At 43.0% G+C, this 13,466-nt stretch overlaps 1 long non-coding RNA gene across 2 annotated transcripts in view; it reads left to right on the top strand.

Annotated features, from left to right (window-relative positions):
- Positions 1-13,466, top strand: part of LOC119018243 — a 215,493-nt gene that overhangs the window by 112,012 nt on the left and 90,015 nt on the right. The gene's annotated exons all lie outside the window — the stretch shown is intronic.

The raw sequence follows: 13,466 nt of genomic DNA on the forward strand, positions 1-13,466 counted from the left end.
CCTTTTTAAAGTATAGGCCTAGTGGTGTGTATAACGTGTCACAAAATTGTAGTAATTGAAAATTTAAGTTGAAAATTATACAAATTTAACTTTTTTAACCGGCTTTGACAGCTACAACCTCGGTAGTATATGCAAATTAATTAACTTCAATTTCTCTCCATTTTGCCTGCATCCAGAGGCCCCCGATTTCTTCCGCAGGCAGGATTCAGCCAGAACATGTCATCTAGTAGATTTTAGGGCTGTTGTGTAAACTACAGATTGTGTGAATCCACATACACAAAGATTGTAGTCGGATTTCACTGGAGAGAGCAGCCCTTTCACTCTCTCTCTCTCTCTCAAGAAAGTGAGGGGCATCCCTCTGTTACTGTATTAGCATTTTTGGGCATTGAGTAGATGCTTTTGTCCAAAATTCATACATACACTAATGGAGGTGGTTACCATGCAAGTTTCCGACCAGTTTCAGTTTTGGGTTCAGTAACTTGCCCAAAGACACTTTGACATGTAGCCCAGGGGAATCGAACCAGTGATGTTCCAATAACAAGACGCTGGCTCTACCCCTGAGCAACAGCCGCCCCTACACTACACTGTCTCGCCTAAAATGCTTTCATGTATTTAATCGTGCTGTTTAGCTGCCGTAGAGAACGATCCTGAACTTGAAGTGGGCGCCATATTGTGTCTGTATGCTAAAACTTCAGATTGAACTGTGAAAGAAGGCAGTGCTGATCACATATGAACAAATTCTGTTCATTATTTATTTCTCGCCTAAGTAAACATACTTTAGTGCACCGTTCAGATGTAATATGATATTGTTTGATAGTGTTACATATCAGTGGGAGTGTTTATTAGTCCAGTACGGTCGAATACAACCAGGTTGTTTTGAGCCAAAGGGAATAGCACTGCCCTTCTTCTCTGTTTTCTATATTACTTATTTAGTTTTTTGTTTATATTTTATTCTTTTATATTTCTACTGCATAGCCAGCCAAGTCTCAGGCAAGGGCCATCATTCCACCGATTTAATACTTCTTTAAGTACAGTACTTATTTTCTGTCTTTGGTTATTCTACATTTTGACACTAAGATCTTCATTTATACTGCAAGTGAATGCCCAAATATCAGTTATTGGTCTCCATGCCGCTGTATCGTGTCAGCCCTGAAAAAAAAATCTGTTGATTCCTCGTGCAGTGACAAGAATAACTTTAATCAAATGCAATTTCAGTGGCAAAATAAGTCCAGCAGCAGATTTATATGGTAACAGTACTCAGGGCAGAATGACCCCATATCTGCACGCTTGTGTTCTTGTGAAAGGTGAAACCCTCCCGCTAATGAAACACCGCAGACTGGAGTGTGAGACCTGATTCCAATTAAGGGTTAGGTGGTTTGGGGTGTAGTAGGCAGACCTCAACTCAGGATTGGAAGCATGTGGCTCACATCTGGATCTGCTTAAAGTGTCAAGGAGGGCGCTTTCGTGACAGCCAGGCACGTGGCAACAAAGTAGAAAAACCTTCAGCGGAGAAAATGTCCCTGTTACTCAGTCGTGAAAGAAATGTGTAGTGTGGCGAGCAGTTTTGACAAGCTTAGCATTGTTGTTTGTAATAGACGGAGGAGGAGAGGTTGTGCAAAGTTTAACAACTTCTGGCTTTGAGGGGAGCTCTCTGCTGCCAATACAGAGATATGAAGTGTCACTTTTGATTTCTGTAACTGATTCCATTCAGCACGCTGATTGAAGTGGTCCACGACTTCATATAAACCTTTGGATACATTGATCAAAATTAATTGCAACTGTGTGACAAAAATACATTGTGGATCTATGATTAATTATGTGCTGGCCAGTTTCTTTCATGTTGTAAAACATGCAACTCCTAATCTATTGTGAGTAAAACTGTACTCTCCACATTAGGTACTAAGTGTAAATTGGTGTCACTTCAATTTTAGACTGTTGTTTTTACTTTAATGGACCAGGAGACTTTCCTGTCTTGTCAAACTGTTTAGTTGTTGGGCGAGCTGCGGTCAGAACAACTGGTTCTCATTTGTAGCACAAAGGCTGGTCTGTTTGTGCGGTGTGTATTTGTGAGATTACATTCCTTTCCGCCGTTACATGAATGCGGCGTATTAAAAGAGGCATTTTAAAAGGTTAATACGCCCACACTGCTTTTTTTTCGCTCTATCGGGGTGAAAACTCTGATACAAACTGTTCACACGTCTGGTTTACACTTTGTCCTTTCATGACTGTTCTTCAGCGGCACTTTCTCCTTCTCCTTCCTCTCCTTCGAACTCCTCTGTCCTTCTCTCAGTCCACTCTCTCTGAACACTGTTTCTCACAGCTATTTCTCTTCCTCCCCCCTCTGCCCCACTCGCTCTCATGGACATGACAGTGTGGGGGGATAAGGGAAGAGTAATTATGGTTCAGTGAGGCTGCCAGGTGTGATAAATGACTAATAAGGGGAGCGGAGCCCTGGGTCCTCTAAGGAGGACTATTACAGTCTTATCAGCACAGGGCTGCAGCTCACAGCCTGGCCTGGGACAGAGGCCGCTGTAGCTGTGCTCGCTCCTCTCCTAACCCTTTCACCCCAGTCATCCTCCGCAGCCAGCATCAGTCCAGCCCACCCGAGAGACAAGCTCCCAGCTTTAACGCCTTAGCTGCTGGTCGTGAAAGTGCACATTCATTCCTCGTCAATGACTTTTCATTCCATAAACATTTTAATGCTAGAACATTTTAAAGGTGCTGCTGATCATAACCCTAAAAAAAACGAGGTCTGGATATAATCGGCAATGAAATATAAGGCCGACTGTTTGCTTCTAAAATTTGTCAGCACAGCACTAAAATTTCACTTTCAAAAAAAAGATGAAGGCTTCAAGCTGTGTGTGTGTGCACGTGTGCTTGAATGTGTGTGGGTGTGAAGTTTTCCAGAAAACCGCAGATAGTACCTCTGATAAATAATGAGACTGCCCTCTGTGGCATAAACACATCCATTGCTAACATTTTCTGTTCAACTCTTCAAGGGCTCAGTTCTTTCCCAAATACATAAAGCGTAATCTACAGCACCAGTGAGTGTTGCTCATAAGTGACCTATTTTTTCCACTGGGTTGTTATCTCGCATCTCCGGCAAATTACTGCATGGAATTGCATATTCCCCCTCACTTTGGTCAGTTTAATTATATCTCTATTTATAACTGTTGAGAGCTATGCAGCATTTCACAATTGTTCTTCTTCTCGTTGAATAACTATTGAGCGGACAACACAACTACCTGAGTGTATGGAACATTTCCTTACAGCGACCTACCCATCTTCACGGTTGGCCAAATTGCATCACTCGTTTATACCAAGTCAAATTGTTATCTCATCTTATAGTAAACAGCGGGAAGGAATTTAGTTTTCTCTCGTACCTCTAATACAACTACGCCATGCAAGTTCCCCCATGCAAAATGTTCATGAAGGCACCACAGCTCACAATGTGTACATTCTTAGGCACCTGAATGATATCACGTCTGGTTTAAATTGCCTCGCAGACAGTTTTATCTGATGGAAGTGTGGCATTTTTTTTATGTATTACCACAGAGCGATGGTGTTACAACACGATAAGACGTCACTAAAGAAAGAAAGAAAAAAAAACAAACTTCAATGTGACCAATTCCGTTGTATGCTCATCTATGTCTCCTCCGCCCGATCTGCACAATAGAGAAATACATATTCCAGCCAGCCTGCGCTCAAGCCAACTAAAAACAGCTGAAGCATTCCTTATTGATGTAATTTCCCCTGTCATTAGCCTTTCATGACCCTCGAAAACCACATGCTATTATGACTTAAAGGTCCAATTTGTAAGAAAGTTGATTTTGGAGTCGCATTCCAAACTCATCAAGTAGTGGCGCTTTGGGATTGTAGATAGCATCGGCAAGTGTCTAGTTGGGAATAAGGCTCAAAAATCAACCATATTACAAATTGAAGCTCAGGTTCTGCTACAGTGAGATGCATCAAAATGCAGGACTGTCAAGCGCAAATCAGCTATAACGATGCAACATTATCGAGCTAGCTAGTTGGCTTACGAAACATCAGCCAAATGTTGAGTGTAGATTGTTGTGTGCAGAGTGTTCTCATAATCCTCAGCTTGAAGAGTGGCTCTAAAAAGATGTCCATTTGGAGTGCCATGTCGCCCTAATACTTCACCCTACCCCTCTGTCCATACAAGAATCAAGACACCCTACCCCTAGACGTGCCAAGTGGTAGAGGAGGAAGAAATGTGTTGGGATTTGGCCAAAATCAGACGTAGAGAGGCAGATACAGCAAAAAGTTCCACCCATCCATTGATTTTTCCGCAACTAATGCTGATCAATGCTAAGATGGCAGAAAACTAAGCTATATAGTCCAGACATCTGTTCCTCTACCTACGTCTTCCAGCTCCTGGGTGATTCCAGGACGAGCTGGAATAATCCCCATCTCCTCTCTGTATGTCCTTGGGCGTATACCTGCACTCCACAGGGAGACTTGCAGTCATCCTGATCATATGTTTTAATCACCTCAACTGTGTTCTTTTTGAGTAAAGGAGCAGCAGTTTGAATCTAAGCTTCTTTGAGTCCCTCCAGCTGAACTTATGTAGTAGAGAGCCCAGATATAGGAAATGTCATTCTGGCCATTCGGAATTGCAGATCACGCTCCTGAGCAAGACCCCGATATCTTTACTCATCTTCAATTGTGGCAGCAACTCACTCCTATATGGTGAGAGAAGTACCCTCATCTAAGTGTTAATAGCCTAAACTACATCTCGTGTTACATTGCAACCCAAAATACTACAACTTCCATTAGTGACTTCATTATCCTCAGCTGTTGACATGTTCTGCATGTGGCCTTGGCCTTGTTTATGTGAGAGCCTGAAATCAAACCACTGAAGCTTTCACCTTTTGATTTCGAGGATAAAAACAGAAGTGAAGCAAATGTACACGATAATATCATTATTTACTTCTGCTGCAGAGGCATGGATCTTCTCACACATGGCAGTGTTTAAGGTTGTAGAAAGAGCGATTGCTTAACGTGGTGTTGGTGCATAGGTTACTTACGAGCAAGGTTAAAGTGGCGAGTAAAGGGCTAGAGGATCTTGATGGCCTGACCCGGCCAGGGTGATAGTGTGATGAATATAAATTGCATGCATAAACATGTCTATCAATGAACACAAGATGAGAAAGGTTTAGCTGCACGTGTTTGAAATACCATTGTGTGTCAGTGCTGACTTTAGAGCTAAGGGAGGTTGGTTTGTTTTACCCTAGCCTTGAATTGCTTGATGGCTACTTCATTATCCAGTTGAGTCCACAGGAAAATTCCATTGTGTCCCCGGTTCAAGTGCCATCAAGTGCCAAAGCCTCGTCCTTTAACCATAGGTTGGAAAGCGTTAAGTTGCTCACAGCATCCTCTCTGGACTGATGTTTTCAGAAGGAATAAACGACAAATGAGTTAAACATGCACCAGATCCTTAACGCCCCCCCCCAATCTAAAACTCACAGCTAATTCATAGCCCCGTTGATTACCCAGGGGAATTCTTTTATCTCCCCCATTTCATTCCTGAAGCGCTCGGCGGACATTTTAATGGCTGCACTTTCATCGTCTGTCAGATATTTAAATGGAGGAGTGCGTGCATGTGGCGAGGAGTGAGGCAGTGCGGGGGCCTCCTCAGATTCTGCATGTCAATCTTTAATGCCTAGAGATATGGACGGGCTCTGACCTCTCACTCTGTCACTCCGCCTCTCTCTTGCATAAATTGACCTCCTGATAATCATTTCTTGCTCCTATCTGCTGTAACGAGTGTTGCAGAGTACTTGGCAGTCACGTGACCCAGATAGGGCCATTAGGGTTGAGAGATTGACCCCTCTGCAATGGGGTAGGCCATAGAGCGTCCCACTGACATATGGACTCCAGTAAGACTGTTATGGCAAGTGAATTTCACTCCACCTGTTATGGCCATGAACATCACAGAACGACATGCAATAGAGGGGGGAGCCATTGGTTTTAATGGAACTGCAAGAGCGAGTCATTCGCCATTACTGCTATCAGTTGGTAGTTAGAGTGGAAGGAATGAGTGGCTGAAGAGACAGAGTGAGAGGGAGAGTGAAGGGTGAGTGTGTCGTGGCGATGAAGCTTGGTTTATGCTCCGTCCGCCAAGACTAAGCTTGTGCCAAAAGGGACGTCATTGCATCTCTTGTCACTTTGAATAGCCATACACAGATCAGTGCACTCTCAGCATGGAGGAGCTGTGCATGAGGTTCAGTATCTTGCCCAATGTCACTTTGATATGCAGACAGGGGAATCGAACCAGCAACCTTCTGATAACAAAATGCTGACACTACCCTTGAGCCACAGTTGCCCCAGCTGGTAGTCCATTACTGTCAGGTGGCTGGCTTCTGTTTAATAAGGGTCATGCTCACAGATGACATAATATCACTACCTGGAGAATTCCTAGGGCTGAAGGCCACGTCATTTTTGTTTAATTAGCTTGTTCGCTCTGTGGTGTTTGGGAGAACTGCTGCATCGATAAGCTGGAGGCCTGCACTACAGTGTTACGCAAGTATAAGCATAAACAGTGCTTCCATATTACTTAAGTTCTTTGCCAGAATTGTGGACATGTTCAAATGGCTTTGGACTGCATTGCCGAAGTATAACTCAACATTTTGGCTTGAGTGCCACATGCACTGTAAAGAAATCGTCCGATGGTTCTGCTGTTTGAGCACTGCTGCTCACCTGGTTTAAGCACCGGTTTAATAAGGCCCCAGTTTCCTGTCTTTCTCCTTCCCAGGCCACACTTCTGCAGCCAAGTGCATATGGCTCCACAGCTGCTCCACAGCAGTGGCTGTACACAGATGACCAGATACTTCCAACAGGGGTTCAGGCCAATACAGCCAGTGTTTGCACTGGATGTTTTTCTCATTAAACTAATCAGTTTTTTTCAGTTTTTTCCACAATGATGTGTACTTCTTCACGACAAGGGTTTCCACTATCTGTATGACATTTGAGTGTTTTAATCCTTCACTAACTTCTGATTTGTCACATAATGCTTTAATCTTTTCTGGCTTTGTAGGACCACAATTTTAAAAAAGCAGACAATTTAACTCTATCTAATTTGGCAAGGAAATAAGGATAAAACAAAACCCTGCTGTTCTGGATCTGTCCAATTCTCTAAATGTATACACCCAATTAGCTCCAGATGCAAATTTTGCCTAATTAGTTTACTTAATCCTTTCAAGAGTAATGGCCACACGCCGGTGGTCCTCAAATGAACGTTTAATCCTTTTAGGGGCACCTCTAATCTTTTCATATTAAAAGCTAAATAGTCAAATGTGAGTATCGATCTAATTACACATGGATTGCTCTGGAGAGCGCTGAAAATTAAGTGTGTTCCACATGTAGCGCCCAGCCCACGTTGATACGTCAGGCTGTCAGCCGGTGTGTAGTAATGTGTTGCACTGAGGCAGACCCCGCGATTAGTATTAATTAGAGTATGGTGCGATTGTTTGCCTGTTGAAAATATCTACAGTTATTTAATAGGGTAAGGGCTTTATTTCCTAGCTTTACATCTTGATTCCTCATACCAATGCACTGCGCTGTGATACAAAATACAACAAATAACTTAATTTATTTGATTATTTTCCAACTAAGCAGTCTGTTTGCATGTTTTCCAGCTGTGAGTTGCCCTATCAAAAACACGTCACTCGTTGGCAGTGTTTTGTAGTTGATCCCATTTTCTTCATTCACCTGGAAAGCTTTCAGCCTCTACTTGTGCTGTTTGTTCACTCAATACATTAGGATTTGACACAATATTCTGAGGTGATGTTGAATTTTGATTTTCTGTTTTCTCAATTTTTGTCGAAGCAGTGGGCGAAACCACCGCTGAATGCCTGCATTTTTTGTGAACTTCTTTTTGTGAACTATATTCTGGAATTCAAACCTGGAATCAAATGTCTAAGGACGGATGCTACTCCTGTAGAACGTTCCGTGCATTGCTCAAGGACACATGTTTTGTGCCCTCGGTGGTAGGCGATGCACTGGGCTGGAAATGTAATTAGATTTTGTTTATTTTGTTAGGAAATGCAGTTTTGTGCTTATGTAAGTGAATAATGTTTAGACAAATATGTACCCCAACTTGGCCGGCTCATAGGAATACCACAGCTGTGGCGCTGAAAAAATAGATGGGTTGATATAATCGCTGAGCACGAATAATGCGCGGACGCAAAGCCTAAGATCTTTTTAAACAACTGTGTTTGTTCTGAGCATGAGGGGCCAAACACATGTACAGAGTAGTAAATGATAGCAGTGCTTTGGAAAAACATTTGGTTTTCTAGTTCAGCTTCAGATTGTGTGATAAGTGTTTCTTTTTATGAGATCATGTATAGATATGTTTCCAACTATGATTATTTTTTAGGTGAAATTGCATGCTGCCACCACTTGCTGTATATCATACCAAGAAGAACACAACGCAGAGGCAGACAGGGAAGGTTTCTGTACATGATTCTGATCGACTGGCAAACATTTTCAACTTTAGTACAAGGTGATACGAAAAACAACCTACAACACAACAACTTTGACCAAAATGAAAGCAGGCCTGATGTTTCCTGTGTTGGCAAAAAAACAAACAACTTGCAAATTATGTTACATATATCAATGAAATAAAAGGACAACCAATAAATAGATGGGATGCTTGTAAAAAAATAAAAATAAATTACCTTAACACTAAAAGGCAGCAGAGTGGTTTGCAAAGTGATTTTCTGACTAAGTCATGCAAAACCGCTGTTTCTCTGAGACCAACAATGGGATGCTGATGAGGTCTGATGGGACCTCTGAGAAGTCTGCAGCACTAAACTGTTGATTGCCGAGAGCTCCCGGCCTGTCAGTGTTATCTCCCTCTCCCTGGTGGGAGGAGACATGCTCCCTGGGAAGGGCTATCACCATGGGCTGGTGTGGAATCAGATTCTCCTATCACAGCCCCTGACCTCACTGTTATATGATAGAATGTGAAAGTTAACCTGGATCAGTGCCTGGGGACAGTGTCTGCCTTTGTCGGGGGAATATGATGTTTCACTGCGTTCTCGGACTTCTCTCTACCCACACTATCGGGCCTGCATACTTTATTCACTTTGTGTGGATACACACACAGACACACACACACACTTCTTTTTTCAACCTGAAGAGAAGGCTTTCTGAGTTACACTTTTCTCTGCACTTTTATTTGTCAACTCACATTTCTTCTTACATCACTCCCCTGTTTACTTGCCACAAGACATACTCCCTTTTCCCAAAATGCTTGCTGGTGAAAAACAGCAATATAATGAGAAAGAAATGGAGTACAGTGTTTACAGCCACAGTCATTTCCCTATAATAGTTTTTCAGTTTACAAAATGTCCATGTTTGGTGCTCTAAATACCTACGCTATTTTTTGAGGGGCAAATTATCTCGCCAAAAGGACGCGAGATGGAAAGTTAAGAATGATCCAGTACATTTTATTTAGTTTTGTTGGGTTAGGATATTGTTTAGCAGTCGCAGTCTTTACCGAGTACCGCTGTTCAAAACAGTAAAGATTATCACCTGAGCGGCATCCGAAATCAAGAAAATCAACAATGTTCCGTTTCATCGCCTTTAACTTTTTACACGGCGCAGCTGTAACTTTCAGTAGGTGTGTGGGAGGACTCGCTGCCTATAATCCGCAGGGAGGATCTGTACATGCACCGTTCTGTATAAAGGTTAATGAAATTACGCAGGGGGCTGATATCACAGCTGCAGGTGTGCTCTCTCACACACAGCCACACTTAGCAGAGACAGTGGAAAACAGGACGAGCCGAGCGCCTTTGGGTTTTTACATTACTTCCATGCACATGCATTTTGCTGATCTTCAAAATCTGCAGGTCTAATGGTTTATATACTCCAACCGAAATGAGGGGGTTAAAGGATCCGGTGCATGTTTAACTCATTTGCTGTTCATTCCTTCTGAAAACATCAGTCCAGAGAGGATGCTGTGAGCAACTTAATGCTGTCCAACCTAGGGTTAAAGGAGGAGGCTTTGGCACTTGATGGCACTTTAACCGGGGAAAGTAAATGCAACAACAGTTTTACCAGGCTTGTGGATGTGATCATAATAACTGTGGATATTCTCCACTATGACAGCATTGGCCAGTTTTCGGTCCTTTCAGTTTCAGCTTTCCCATCCTGTCTTCCTCCAGCTTTCAATTTTTATACTGATTTAAGGAGAGTGTTTTTCCACGTGGCTCATCAGTGACATGTTGCCAAACACAGTTGTTCTGTATGGCTATGTTCACAAGGCCTTGCACAAATAGGAACTTCGTGCTCAATGTTTCTACTGTTTTTTCTTCACGCCACAAAGTTCCACTTGCAGAAGTTAACTTAATCAAAACTATATTTAAACGGGTCTTATGTCTTGTGATGTTTTTTCCCTAGTGTCTAGGTTTGCTGCAGCAGGTCGAAGGGCACATAGTGATGACTGCGTGTGAGCCCTAGTGGGCAAGAGTGAACCGAGGATTAGAAGGAGCCAAATAGGAAAATGACAGCAGGACAAAGATATTTAGTTTCACTGTCTTCAGTCTGTTCTCTATTCTTAAAGCTGTTTACAACCATGTCTGATCCCGGAGAACAGATGGCGGCCTCCCCCTCTCTGCGTTTTCTTCTTCATGTGTATCGCCATTTGCTCATGCATGTTCATATGTTCACATGCGTCTGTGTTTATGTGCGGGTTGTATTTGTATTCTACCATTTATTCACTGTGTTTTTTTTTTTTTTATAGCTTTACACTTCTAGAGCTAAAAACAAATGCAGCTGTCTAACACTATTCTGGTAGCCGTTCATTTTATTACAAACTGTACAAACTTTTTTTGTTGTCTGAGTTTATAAGCAGAGCCAAAAAAATATATAGATTCAGCTTCCACGTTTTAATATGTCTTGTGTAAACTCTGCTGGGAGGCGGTGGTTGAAAAACAATAGTTAGGTAACATGCGAGTGGGTCGGCAAACAAAGACGAGAATTTGACAGCAGGCAATGAGTCAGCAGTGATGAAATGATTGACAAAACTGATTATCGTGGCGCGGCACAAAAAAGACAAGAAAAGAGATTGCGGCGACTGGAAAAAAAATGTGAATGGATGAGAAGGGGGAGCGTGGTGATACTGAAAACAAACGAGATAGAGTTGCATAGATGGGATGGAGTTAGAGACGGGGAGGGCTGGAGGGATACAGGCAGCGTTCTAATGACTTCACACCCCATTAGCCACTTAGTCTGATGCGTCACACCTCATTATGCTGCTGGAGCAGCAGTGCATGAATGCGTGAAACCGTCCACTCAGCCAGACCTGTCCACCCGCTCCAAACGCTCACTCACTTACAGCAATTAGAATGTGTGTGTGTGTGTTTGTGTTTTTCTGTTTTGCTAGCATTGCGTGCATGTGTGCGTAAAGGTAAAAAAAAAAAAAATCAAACTGGGCCCTTGCCTGTTTCTGACCACAGATGGTTAAAAATCCAAAGTTTGAAGCCCCGATGAAGACCTCCTCAGCGGAGATGTAGTGGCTCCCGCTATGTGGCATTTCAACACGGGTTCACCATGGCTACCCCGCCGCTCAAGCTGGAAATGCTGCGAACGGGCCAGAGCAGCGCCCTTCTTTGTCAGCCTACATAACGGAGAACGGCCGAGTAGCGTGCTCCAGAGGACTCTCCTTAATCACTCTCCCTTAAACACGCGAGTGCACATGCATACACTCCCGCGGCACATTGAACACGCATGCGCGCGTACACACACACACACACACACACACACTAGGATAAAGGCGATGGGAGAAAAGAGAGGTCTCCCCATGCCATTCCCTGCACGGGCAGCCCCAGTTGGCAGAGTGTGAAGTGTTCCTCTCCAGGACACGGCCTGCTAACTCAAATCCCTGGCTGGCAGCCACACTCCTCTCCATTACCATGACTGGGCCCATTTATCCCAGCGTCCCCCCTCTCCAGTCACACTGCCACCCCAGGGGGAATGCCACATAATGGCTCTGTAGCTACTGTAACTGACATCTCTATGCGGCTAATGTTTATTGTTTTGTCTCCACTCGGTTTGTTGATATTCAACAGAAATTGAACCGCACACAAGAAAAAAACCCAAAATGAGTAGATAATTGTATCATTGTGCCAAGCTTTGTATAATTCATGGATCCCAGACAAATATTTCATATTTAATCTGAGCAGTCTCCTGCTTGCAGCCAAGTTAGACTGTGTTAATACCCAGGAGATGAAGGAGCTACTCTTTTATGCAATTTACATCTGACTGGCATTTCACTGTGAGGCTGTGCTCTTGGATCATTTTTGTATCTGTCCTGCTGACCTCAAATTATCTGTGTCTTCCCCTGGACATTTTGTTTTGCCCCATGCCAAATCTGAACTGCACTCTCACATGGTTTACTCTTTGGATTTTATTCATGTGCTAATTTGATAATATTTAAGCATTGTTTGCTTGATCCCTTCAGCCTCTGCTTGCTTAGACGCCGTGCTGGGAACAGGATCCTTCTCTGTGAGGCTCCGCCCAAGGTGACTTTAGTATTTTTTTTTTTTTTTTTTTAGCAAATTGGGTTTTTGCGTGAGCTTTTCCTCATTCGTTCCTTTATTCTTATTGAGGCTATTTTAGGATAACCTGCCCCTTTTTTGTTCCCCAACATGCATTTATACATTTCACTTGATGTAAGCTATCATCAGTTGCCATAAAAAAACAGGTTGTACAGGAATTCATCAGGGCACGTGCCTATACACACTAACAGATGTGTTCATTGTGACTGCAGGTTATTACAGTGAAGTGCATGTTAATCATGGAAGAGATAAAAGCTCATGTCCCAACAGATTCAAGCTGTTTCCAAACAGATCTTGTCACAAAAACACCATATTCTATAGTTTTCTAGTAAATGTAAATGTAAAAAAAAGTAAATGTTTAAGAGCAATTGGACACACCATCCACAGTGCAGACCATCGTCTCTACAGTATATGTTGTCAGACAGAATGATTTTGTAGCTAAATGTCAGTTATCGATCATTGCTCATAAAAGGTCCTGTTTCCAAAACCCCCAAAAGTTCAGTGTCTTAGCATGACAGTCACGCAGTGTGAGCTAAATCCAAACTCATAGCTCTTTCTTGATAACTTTGCTTCAGTGACTTTTGCTACAATTGACTCACAACTGTTTGGTTTTCCTCGTTATCCGGGGTTCTCCCCTGACCTTCAGCGGCAAGCCGAGAGATAATGTAATCATGGTCAGGGAGTCGCTGCTGTCAAACACGTCTCCTCCCTGTGATGAACGCATGCTGTGTGAGCATGTCAAACATCACGCACCTGAACACCTGTCTGTTTCTTTCTCCAACACCACCTCAACCCCCCTCATACAGGACGAGGGAGGGGAAGGACAAAACCGGGGGGAGGGGTTGTTGTTCACAAAACGCAATAAAAGAGGAAATCCTCGCC

This window comes from Acanthopagrus latus, chromosome 4 (assembly GCF_904848185.1).
Source record: "Acanthopagrus latus isolate v.2019 chromosome 4, fAcaLat1.1, whole genome shotgun sequence".
NCBI classification, from domain to species: domain Eukaryota; kingdom Metazoa; phylum Chordata; class Actinopteri; order Spariformes; family Sparidae; genus Acanthopagrus; species Acanthopagrus latus.